Here is a 12,392-nt window from a genome sequence, read left to right as displayed (position 1 = left end):
ATTGTATCCATGGGGATTAACAGCATATTTCTATCAAGGTTTTAGTAATCATATGTGAAGCATCAGTGGATTGATGGAATGTGAAGTTCATGATCTCAGGTGCTCCTGCAGAGGTTGTTATGTAGAAATCAGAGCCCAATAGCGTCTACTAGTTTGATTTTTTTTCTGGTGTCTGATATTTTTATACTGATAGAGGTGCTACCCTGATCTCTCCATTCAGTCCCTATTATCTTCTGTGGAGAGAAATATGGTGAGTTTTGAACTGCATTGGCTTTTTTTTAGCTTTCTATTCCATCTTCTTGATGACTGAGGAAATGGAACTATTAAGTGGAGAAAACTGAGTTAGCAGTTGTAATGTTCTGTTGTAATGTTGTGGCACAATTTAGGAGCAGCAGCTTATTTATGTGGCATCGTTATGGGAAAGAAAATTACCAGCATGGAATAATTTGCTCTTCACTGCTCCATCTTAATTTCCTGACCCATTTTCACTTTAATGTTCTTGCATATTGATTTACAAAATGTCCTGCCAATCTCTCATAAGCATGATGAACTTAATCAGAATAAATAAAATGTTGAGCAATACGAGTCAAGATCTTGGATATTTTCTGCATTTTCTTTCTTTTATTTTGGCACCAGCAATTGGGACAAATCACTGGGAATGTTAGAACCTTAAAAATAGTGAAGGTGGAGAAAATTAATCATATTTCTTTTGAATTTTGCTGAACTTTATAACAAGCAAACACCAGCCATAGTAATAAATGAATACACTTTTACACAGTTTAACAATGTCATTTTCATGTCCTTGCTGGTAATTCCAAGAGGCAAGCAGGTTTACTAGGACTGCAAAATATTACCAAGCTATTTTAAAACTGATTACATTTATAATTAATGCTCAACTTAAATGGAGATAAGCTCCACTTAAATGATGCTTTTCACCTGGCCCACCCTGCCTTCTCTGACCCTACTCTTAGGTGGTCTCTTCGAGACTCCTGGGTCCTATTATCTGGTTACCTATTCCCAGATACTCAGCTCACCAGCAGACCCCATGAAACCAAAGGGATCAAGTCAGTCTTTTGGATAGTTGATCTGCAGTTCACTATGTGATGTGTAATGAAAGGAGAAATAATAACTGCTGGGCAATACACTTTGCAGATGCAATTTAATAACATGATTTAAATATTTTATAAAATATTCTGTCGTATGCAGGTGATGGATGGAATCTGTGGGAAATGATGGTGAATATAGAGAGAATAAGAACATGGGATTAGTATTAATTAGGGGCTTGATGGTCAGTGTGAACTTGCAGGGCCAAAGGACCTGTGTCTGTTTGTATAACCTGGTGTTTCTTTGAAACAAGTGACTTTACCCTATAATGTTTTATTCTGTGCTATTGATAATGATGTAGCCCTCAACTCCACCCCCAGTACCAGAGTGGCTAATAAAAATGCCCAGGCTCCCCTCAAGAGCAAAGCCAAGCTAAATTTGGTATCAAGGTAAGTTCTGAGGAGGATGTCCTCTCTCTCCATCCTGATGCAGGATCTCAACCCAAAACATCAACAACTGATTCTCACCCTCCCTACCCCCCCCCCAACCAAACAGATGCTGCTCAATGTGGTTGTTTTTATACCTCCAAAAATGATCAATCACCCTTAATCAAACCTGATTTTTGTATTCTTGCAAATGTAATATTTCCTCATCTCTTGCGGGGGGGGGGGGCCAATATTTTAACACAGAAGAAACTTGAAAGGGACTTGGCCTCTCCAATATCCATGTGCAGTTGTAATCTGCTTTTTGCTACCAACATTTAGCTGTTTTGTTCAAATTCTAATCTTGGTCGTCTTTGATCTTTCATGCTATTCCATGGTTGAGCCAACCTGGAATATTCTGGAACAGCGATACTCGGGGTCAATAGACAGGGTTGCAATCAGGAGCATTACATGTTTCTTTCTTTCCCTTTTCAACTCGGGACGTCTATGTCCAAATTTTAGGGATCATGTATCATTGTTTCGCTGAGCTCATCCGTCCGAGTAGGTGTAACTATTGGAAATGACTGAATTTCAACCTTTACTATTGTTGCCTCCTCCCTTCTCTAAGTCATGGTTTCAAAGTAGTCCAGGAACTAGAAAACTCTTGGCACTTCAGTGGTCTTCTTTACAAAATTGGCGTGCAGGGCACTTGGAGGAATAGGTGAAACCATAACAAACCAAGTAAATAAATGCTTGAAATTCAAATGGATAACGAGTTACCGTAACATAGCAGGATAAATTGCATTATTTCTGTGTAATTGCATATAATTGAATTATTAATCTGACCTCAATACATGGGCCACAAACAACCGATCGTAATCTGATTAATTTGATGCATTTTTCTGTGAGATTTGTGTTTTCAACAAATCAAAATAAATCTATAAAAACAGTTGTAAACATCTCTATCTTAATTGCAACTGGCATGAACAGATTAAAAGTTTAATGCATCAATAATTTCAGCAATTATTTTCCAACTTCATTTCCACGTGTTTCTTGACTGAAAGTAATTATTAGTGCAAAGGAATTCAGTGGTTAATTTACAGGAAAGGCAATTCTTGATTGTGTGTTGTGTAATGAACAAGATTTGCTTAAGGAACCCTAAGGAGGCAGTGACCATAATATGATAAAATTTACCCTACAATTTGAGTGGGAGAAGCTAAAACCTGATGTATTGGTATCACAGTTGAATAAAGGTAACTACAGAGACGTGAGAGAGGAGCTGGGCAGAGTTGATTGGAACGCGACCCTAGCAGGGCTGACAGTAGAGCAGCTGTGGTTGCAGATTCTGGGAGTAACTTGGAAGATGCTGGATTGGTTCATCCCAAAGAGGAAAAAGCATTCTAGAGGGAGGATGAGGCAAATGTGAAGGGAAGTCAAAGACAGTATAAGATCAAAAGAGAGGGCATACAATATAGCAACAATTAGTGGGAAGCTTTTAACAACTAATAGAGGCAACTAGAAAAGAGTGTCTGAAAAAACATTTGATACATATAAAGAATAAAAGAGAGGTAGTGTATATTGGACTGCTGGAAAATGATACTGGAGTGGTGGCAATGGGGGACAAAGAAATGGACAGAGGTTGGTGAATCTAGAATTCATTGCCACAGATGGCTGTGGAGGCCTCATCATTGGATATAGTTAAAGTGGAGGTTGATAGATTCTTGATTAATAAGGGCGTCAAAGGTTACGGGGAGAAGGCAGAAAAATGGGGTTGAGGGAGAAAGTAAATCAGCCATGATCGAATGGAGGAGAATCGATGGGCTGATTGTCCTAATTCTGCTCCTGTGTCTTACACCATTAAGGTTGAAAGAAAATACTATTTGACGCAAACACTCTACAAAATGAGTTTTAAGGAGTTTATCGCAGGATATGTCTTTGGATCTGCATAATCGTATGTGATCTATTAAGAATTTTCATTTTGACCGTTGGTGACACAGAGGAAGACCAGACAGTCAAGAGTATGTTGCAACTTTTGAACGTTTGCAGTAAATCGCCATTCACATTGTGCCAGCAATAAGTTCTAAAGATCAGATAGACTCTTGGAAAAAGAATATTGTTTGACTTTCAACCTATCTACATTCCATTTTTTGTAATCCATTTCATTAAAAAAGCCACAATTGAATAATTCTGATCTTTTCATAATTTTAAAGACCTCATTCAAATGTCTTTACCATATTTGATCTTCTAAAGTAAAACCCCCTGCCTTTTTCAAGTCATTATACTACCTAGGATCCTTTGAATTAGGTACTTCAGTAAAGTCAGTGACTGTCATGGTTTGCTGACATAATTACTAACATGTAAATAAACAACAGATATAGACCACTCTGCCCCTCACACATGCTATACCGTTTAACAAGATTGTGTCTGACTGGATGTAACCATAGCTCTGCTTTCTTGCTGTCCCTGGTAAGCTTTCATTCCAAATCTCTCTTCCTTTAAAAAAACTAATTGAAGGCTCTGCTTCCACTGTGTGAGACCAAAAGACTCGAGGTCCTCTGAGAGAATAAATTTCTCTTCCTCTCTGTTTTAAATGGGTAATCCTTTACCCTAGCAGTGAACTCTGTCAGTTGTAAAGAGAAGACTCCAGTGCTTTAGAAGAGCTGGGGTAAGTCTCAACTGAGGAAGTGGTAGACATCATCTAAAACTCTGGTCACTTGTTGCAATGTGAAGGGGATTGTGGTCTGCAGTTCCTTGTACTCTTTACTTCATTTGTATCAGGAAGTGAGATTAGCTGTCATGAAGGAAAGTGTGTGTACTCTGGGAGGGTCTATCGATTGAGCAACTTGTGTTGCCACCAGATAATACCAAAGAACATGCAATCTGGCTGTGTGATTTACAGTCAAATAGAGACATTCGGGGTTTGTTTGAAGTGTGATTAGGTTTCAGTATTGCTGGCTTTCTGTTTAGATGGTTGAATGAAATATTGACTCCTTTAATGTCAAAATAAGAGACAAATTTGAAAATCTGGATAAATTTCAGTGTTTTTATTTAGACAATCTAATAACCACGTAGTTCTTCTTTAAAGGAACTTGAGAGTAGAGACTAACATGGAAATAGCAAATTCAGAAGAAAATCTCAACGTGCAGAGTAACAGGGGATTTGTCTTCCTTCCCTATTCAAATGAATAAAGTCTAAACCATTTATTTAAAGAACTGTCAGTAAAAAAAAAACTTATCTAAAATAATTTGTATTATTTTGACCAGATTTCTCTAGTTAGGTGATATCGCAGACAACATGAAAATATGTAAGTAATAAAGGAATGCAGGTTAACGCTTTTAGAAGCTCAAATAAAAGAATGATGATTAAATGATACACATTACGATTTGAGTATGTTAATCACCAAGGTAATTGTGATCAGGATTGTCCCTGCATTGTGAAATAGCTCATTACGCAATTTTACAAACCTGTGTATTTGGAAAAACAACTTCCTTTCACTCTTGAGCGAACGGTATGCTGGCATTTATAGCGAGAGGATTCGAGTACAGGAGCAGGGAGGTACTACTGCAGTTGTACAAGGCCTTGGTGAGACCACACCTGGAGTATTGTGTGCAGTTTTGGTCCCCTAATCTGAGGAAAGACATCTTTGCCATAGAGGGAGTACAAAGAAGGTTCACCAGATTGATTCCTGGGATGGCAGGTCTTTCATATGAAGAAAGACTGGATGAACTGGGCTTGTACTCGTTGGAATTTAGAAGATTGAGGGGGGATCTGATTGAAACGTATAAGATCCTAAAGGGATTGGACAGGCTAGATGCGGGAAGATTGTTCCCGATGTTGGGGAGGTCTAGAACGAGGGGTCACAGTTTGAGGATAGAGGGGAAGCCTTTTAGGACCGAGGTTAGGAAAAACTTCTTCACACAGAGAGTGGTGAATCTGTGGAATTCTCTGCCACAGCAAACTGTTGAGGCCAGTTCATTAGCTATGTTTAAAAGGAAGTTAGATATGGCCCTTGTGGCTACAGGGGTCAGGGGGTATGGAGGGAAGGCTGGGTTCTGAGTTGGATGATCAGCCATGATCATAATAAATGGCGGTGCAGGCTCGAAGGGCCGAATGGCCTACTCCTGCACCTATTTTCTATGTTTCTATGTAACATACTCTAGAGGGCTGAAGGGCCTGTTTCTGGCCTGTAGTTTTCCTTGACTCTAGGATACCAATAAACTTTTCAAATGTATGAGTAAAAAAAAAAGTCAAGAGTGGGTATCGGACCACTGTAAAATGATGCCGGAGAGGTAGTAATGGGGGACAAAGAAACATAGTATTTTGTGTTAGTTCTCACCATGGAAGACACTAGCATTACGTTAGAAATTCGAGAGTGTCGGGGGCAGAAGTAAGTGAAGTTGCTGTTACTAAGGAGAAGGTGCTTGGGAAGCCGAAAAGTCTGAAAAATTAGTCAGACTAACTTGGACTACAACCAAATGTTCTGAAAGAGGTATCGGAAGAGATTGTGTAGGCACTAGTAACGATCTTTCAAGAATCACGAGATTCTGGAATTGTTCCAGAGGACTGTAAAATTGCAAATATGACTCCATTCTTTAAGAAGGGAGGGAGGCAGAAGAAAGCAAATTATAGTCCAGTTAGCCAGATAAGAGCCCATGGTAATATAGGAATGATATTAGCATGGATAGAAGATTGGCTGACTGCCAGGAGCTGATCACCTGTGCTCTGGCTCCCTGGTGGAAGGTTGCTCTCCGAGACGCGGAGAGCTTTGAGGGTAGGTAACCGGCACTGGGAATCAGTGGAGGGGCTGGGCTGATGAGTGACTGTGGATAGTGTAGTGAGGGCCAGGACGATGGATTGCACATTGAGTGAACAGTGTGGCGGGTAGATCATGGACTTAGTGCCTAAATTGTTGGGAGTTGGAATGATTCCACAGAAGCCAAGATTCAGCCTTGCTGCTGGCCTCTTTGATCACAAGTCCAGGATGGGGTACAGGCTTATTGGCTGACTGCTGACAAGGTTGAACCCATTCACTGGGCTGGAGATGTCATAGTGAGGGACGGGCAGCTGTGTTGAAACATAAAATTTTATGATTTGATTTTTCCATAGGCTAGAAGCCAAAACTTCTTACCTTGATTGTAAGGAGCATTGTTTTAAAATATTTAAGCTCCCCTCAAAACAGTGAAAGTTTGCTTGCTGATGTTAGTATATTGAGCAAATGTAACTTGCGGCCCAGATTCTGTTCTGTAGGATGAATAAGCTAACACAGTATGGTAGAATAAATGCATCTATTATTAATTCTGAACAAGAAATGAACTTTTTAAATGAAGTATTTAACATAGTATGTGCACAGATATATAATAATGATGGTAAGTTATCTATGCTAAATAAACTTTAGTTATGTTACCACAATGTTGCTGGTAAAACTTTGGGAGTATATATATTGCAGGATAATTAAGCTGGTGGTCCAGTTTTAATATTTGTTCTCCTATGTATTGAATATTGCTTCAAAAATATAGGATAAATAGCCAGGTGATAGCAGGCAAGTGAGAGTAGGTGATAGAGTACTGGCACTTGGGCTAGGTTTGTTTTCCCTGGAGCAGAGGTGACTGTTGGGTACCTGATAGAGGCATACAAAATTATGAGGGGGTTAGATAGTCAGAAAATTTTCCTCACAGCTGAAGTGCCTAACATTAGAGGGTAAACAAGAGTTGCCTTGGACAAGGTGTGTTGAAGGGCTGATATTCCTGCAGCCCAGAAGGGTTGGGATAAGTGTGTGAAGTTTGGGCTCTGTGAGAGGAGATTGTTATCCGATAACTGTATTGGGAAGATGGTCGAGAATGGGAAGGCAGGGTGTATAATTTTGGAGAGAGCTTTTTCTGTATTTGTGATTGTTAATGGTGATGGATCTTGGAGTTCTGTGCGGTTATTTAAATGTGGTCTGGTTGGAGGATGTAAGTATTGGTGAAGAATTTGTAGAATTGGGTGCAACAGGTTTAATGCATTCTGCACTGTTAGGGAAGTTTTAGATTGCAGAGGTGTTAAGGACAATAGCTTTGTATTTGGGAGTATTACAAACTGAATACGATTGCTTTGAGTGCCAGCTGTATTGCAAGAGGTTGCAGCATAAAGAAGCCTGAAGGCTTCACAGGTTCCCTCGTACAAACTTTTTGATCTGTGGTGGGGTTTCTATTTAAGATCTTGTGGCATGTGTATTTGTTGACTGTGCATTGGCGAGTATAGTTTTCGTGTAGTCTAAGGACCATCAATAGAGTCCAAATATGGACATTTTCTCAAGGCCATCATACCCGCTCCTATGAAAGCATTCTGCATTTAGAACCATGGCCTGTAATTTGGCTTTCACTCCCAAGTGATAATTTAGCATTCAGGCAAAGCTGGGATTAGGGAGCTCTGGAATTATGTGGTGGGGATTTGTGGACAGAGATGTGGAATATTTTATATTGGAGAAAATCCCTATGGGCATTTTGGGAGGTAGCAGTTTGGATTTAACAGGATTTATAAGTGATATAGCAGTTTTGGAGGATGTGGCTGTATGTCCACAGCCCTGTTCATCAACTTGTTTTAATCGTATTGTGTAAATAATAGAGTGGTGTGCTAGTGAACTTGGAAAAGCTGCTCAGGAAGGAGCAATACTTGGGGAATGAGGTGGCTAGGAAATGACAGTCGGGAAGCACTTTGAGTCCATCTCAATAATTCTATTAGGTTTTTACTTAGTCATGAAAAAAGATAAAACAGATCCACAGGTTAAAGTCCTAAACCGGAGCAGGGCCAACTTTGAGGGCATCAGATAGGATCTAACTGGGGATGATTGGGTGACTTACTTTAAAGGCAAAGGAACAGCTGGCAAATGGGAGGCTCTTAAAAGGGTCATATCAAGAGTCATAAAAAGGCACCATGTTCCTTTTAGGGTGAAGGGCAGATGTATCAAGTTCAGGGAAACCTGGTTGATGAGAGATGTTGAGACTCTCGTCAGGAAAAAGAAGTGTATGTTGCATTTAGACAGCGGGGTATAAATGAATCCCTTGATAATGAAAAAAGGTTTAATACCAGGCTTAAAGGAGAAATTTATAAAAAGAGGATATATGATTGATTTGGCAGGTAAGATTAAAAATAATACCAAGAGATTGCTCAGTTATATTAACAGTAAAAGGGTAACAAGGAAAAGATTAGGTCCTCTTAAAGACTGTCGGGGCTGTCTGTGTGTGGAGCCACAGATGGCTGAGATTTTTAATGTCTATCCCATCTCAGTGTTTACTATGGAGAATATCATGGGTACCAAAGAAATGCAGGTAATAGGTAGTGAGATCTTGGATCATATGTTATTATGAGGAAGGAAATATTTGCGTCTTGAAATGCATTTAGATGGCCTAATCCCCAGGGCCTGACCAAGTGCACCCCCTGACCAAGGAAAAAAAAATTATAGGGGCCTTTGTAGAGATTTCTCATAGCCATTGGCAAAATTTCAGAAGACTGGAGGGTGGCTAAAGTTGTTCAAGAAGGGTAGCAACGACAGGCCAGGAAACTACAGGCCAGTGAGGGAATTTGATCAAAATCTACCATCACTTAGTCTTGCTCAGGCATAATTTGTGCATGAGAGAGATGAATATTTTGGAGTTTTTTGAAGAGGAAAGTAAGGGGATAGGTGAAGGTTGATCAGTAAGTAGAGGCCTATGATGAGTGGGGTGCCCCAGGGATCAGTGTTGGGTCCTCTGTTATTCATTATGTATGAAAATGATTTAGATATGAATATACATGGCATGAGTAGCAAATTTACTGATGAAACTAAATTAGGAGGCTTTGATGATAGTGAAGCAGGTTAGAAAGAATAGCAACAATCTCTTGATCGGTTAGGCAGGAATGGCAAATGGATTAGAAATGGTGTGAGATGATGCAGTTAGGTTATTGAATCAGGGTAGTCTTGTAGAGTGAATGGCAGGGCAATGACAGGTGATGTGTAACAGAGGGACATGGGAGTATAAATGCATATTTAACTGAAAGTGGCTACGCATGTAGATCAGGTGGTGAACATGTTCACCATGCTGGCCTTCATTAGTCAGAGCTTTGAGTTTACGAGTAGTGACTTTCTGTTGCTGTTACATGTGCCGTTGGTGAGGCCGTACCTGGGGTATTGTGTACAGTTCTGGTCACCCTGTTGTTGGAAAGATATTGTCAAGCTGGTGAGGGTGCAGATGGGATTTATGAGGATGCTACCTGGAGTAAAGGGCCTGAGCTATACGGAGAGGTCGGCCATGCTGGAGTTTTATTCCCTAGCGTGTGGGAGAATGAAGATGACCTCAGAGGTTTATAAAATCATGTTGGATTTGGATAAGGTAGACGATCATAGTTGTTTGCCCCCCAGAGTTGGGCGGTCCAAAAGTAGAGGGCGCAGGTACAAGATATCAAAAGAGACTTGAGAGGCAACTTCTTCATACGGAAGGTAGTGAATACCTGAAATGAGCTGCCAGAGGAAGTTGGGTACAATTGCATCCTTTAAGTGGCATTTGGATAGGTACATGGGAGAAGTGATTGGTGAGTTGTGGGCTGAATGCAGGCAGTTGGGCAGATGTTGTGGTCAGCACCAACCATGCTGGGTCGAGGTGAACCATAAAAAGCCTGTTTCCATCTGTGTTCATCTACGACTCTATGAAGGTGTTAATATTTTTGATACGGATATCACAAAGCAAGCAGATTGTCCCTTGGTGCATTCTTTAATGGCCACAAATGCCTTGAAAATACTTCAGAAGTGAGAGATTTACATTGAATTTTTAGTTTCTAAATCATAAGAGAACTCAGTCTATGAAACTGCAAAGAAACTATGACTGTTATAACAAAATGTACTAATTACAATATTATCTTAGCCGTTTCATAGAAAAGAAGTTGTATGCAACATTTTGGACCAGTGGTAATGGTCCAGAAGGGTTGTATGGAAACTATTATTACCATTTTTCTTAACAACTAATTTCATTACTTAGCCTAATAGGTTAGATTTACCACAGTACATAAGTATCTATTTAAATGTTTATTTTCCTTTTATATCATCTCAATGTGTACTTAAGAATGTATAAATAATTGTAGTTTTATACATATAAAAAAAATGGAAAAGGTTATATGTGTGAAAAAAGTACATGATAATAGTGAATTCCTTATCCAAATAAAAATAAAATTAAAAAAAAAGGAATTGAAAAAAAAAGATAATAACTTAAATTCAGAAATTCGCAAGGGTTACCAGTTACCAGTTTACTGGTATTCTAGGAACGTATAAGTACTTTGAAAGCTTCACAGTTAGGCAGGACATCTATAGATCTGCAAATTAAATGGTAGGAATTCTATCAATCAGTTGAAATGCACAGAAATGGTCAAATATCTCAAAATGGCTCTGAATGTATTTTGCTAAAGTTCAGGATTTTAAGGGAGATTTAATTATATGGTGTATTTGTAGGCTCTGTGTCTTTATTTTTCCTTTCTCACTTTTCTAAACAAAAAACCTGTTCAGCATTAGGCAGCAATTTGTGACAAAATTTTATGGGTAATACACAATAATTTCGCCTGTAAGGTTTTGACTACTATCTTTGCACTTCAGGGTAATTTTGCAGTGCAGATTGGAGTTCATAATATTAGCCACTATTTCAGTCACGGTTGAAAGATACTAAGGCAAATCTTAGCTGTAAAGCATTTTCAGTTTTTTATATTTGAGTACCTGGGCAGGGGTCGGTAGCCAGTTCACAGTATCTAAGGATACTGAGAGGGAAAAGAATTCAAAGATAAATATAGTTTGTAAGGTAAGAGACGTTGGGGCTGGGGAGACTCAAGTGCAGAGTACGTTGGTCGTTTTAGAGGTACAAGGGTCACTCAGTATGGAGCCCAGTGAAGGCCATTTACTGTGGAGCCCCTGTCTCAATCTTGGCCCTCCTGACACAAAACATCTGGCAGTCAGGTGCCGTCCGCCATCGTCCTGATTGGAACATACATTTTATCCCTGGCTCTGGAGGGGCTAAGCACTGTGATCTACCATCATGTGAGGGAGGGCTTCAACCAGGCTAACCTGAACAAGTGTTTGACCAACTACCACCAAACCTACTACCTGCGGAACGAGAGGAGCCAACACACTTGACAACTGCCACCCCATGCCTGTGCTTTGGCAAGTACGAACGCCTGCCTCTTATGCACACTTTGGAAGGAAGAACCAGCAGCATCTGGCGACCTGGTGATATTTATTGACGTCAGAGCATCTTTCAAGAGGGTGAACCCTCACCAAGTGTCAAGGCCCGATGATGTACTTGTCTGGAATGTTGCAGGACATCTTCAACCTCTCACTACTGCAGTGGGAGGTTCCCATCTGCTTCAACAGGACATCAGTCACACTGGTGCCCAAAAAAGAGCAGAGTAAGCTGCCTCAACAACTACCACCTGGTAGCACTCACATCTACTGAAGTGCTTTGGAAGTTTGGTAATGGCTGGGATTACCTTCTGTGTGAGAAGGACCTGGGCCTGCTGCAACTTGCTTACCACCACAAGAGGCTATCGCTGGCACAGTCTTACTGGCTCTCCACTTGGCTTTACTGCATCTGGACAACATGCTGCTGCTCTTTATTGATTACAGCTCAGCATTCAACACCATCACCCCCTCAGTACGAATCAACAAACTTCAAAACCTGGGCCTCTGTACCTCCCTCTGCATCTGGATCCTGGACTTCCTCATCAGGAAGCCACAGTCAGTGCAGATCAGAAATAACACTGTTTGCTTGCTGACAGTCAACACTGATACAGTTCATGAATGCATACTTAGCCCAGTGCTGTACTCTACACTCGTGACTGTGTGGCTAGTGTGACGAGCATACACATAAAATTAAGATGTTTGCTGGCCTGGGTTAGCATCAGTGACATCAGCAAGTGGTCTGCCACCTGCCC

The 12,392-nt window shown here is 40.3% G+C and overlaps 1 protein-coding gene across 2 annotated transcripts in view; it reads left to right on the top strand.

Annotated features, from left to right (window-relative positions):
* Positions 1-12,392, top strand: part of LOC134353662 (switch-associated protein 70-like) — a 154,688-nt gene that overhangs the window by 65,664 nt on the left and 76,632 nt on the right. The gene's annotated exons all lie outside the window — the stretch shown is intronic.

The sequence above is a fragment of the Mobula hypostoma genome, chromosome 11 (genome assembly GCF_963921235.1).
Source record: "Mobula hypostoma chromosome 11, sMobHyp1.1, whole genome shotgun sequence".
Lineage (NCBI taxonomy): Eukaryota > Metazoa > Chordata > Chondrichthyes > Myliobatiformes > Myliobatidae > Mobula > Mobula hypostoma.
This window is presented reverse-complemented; position numbering and strand designations above follow the sequence as displayed.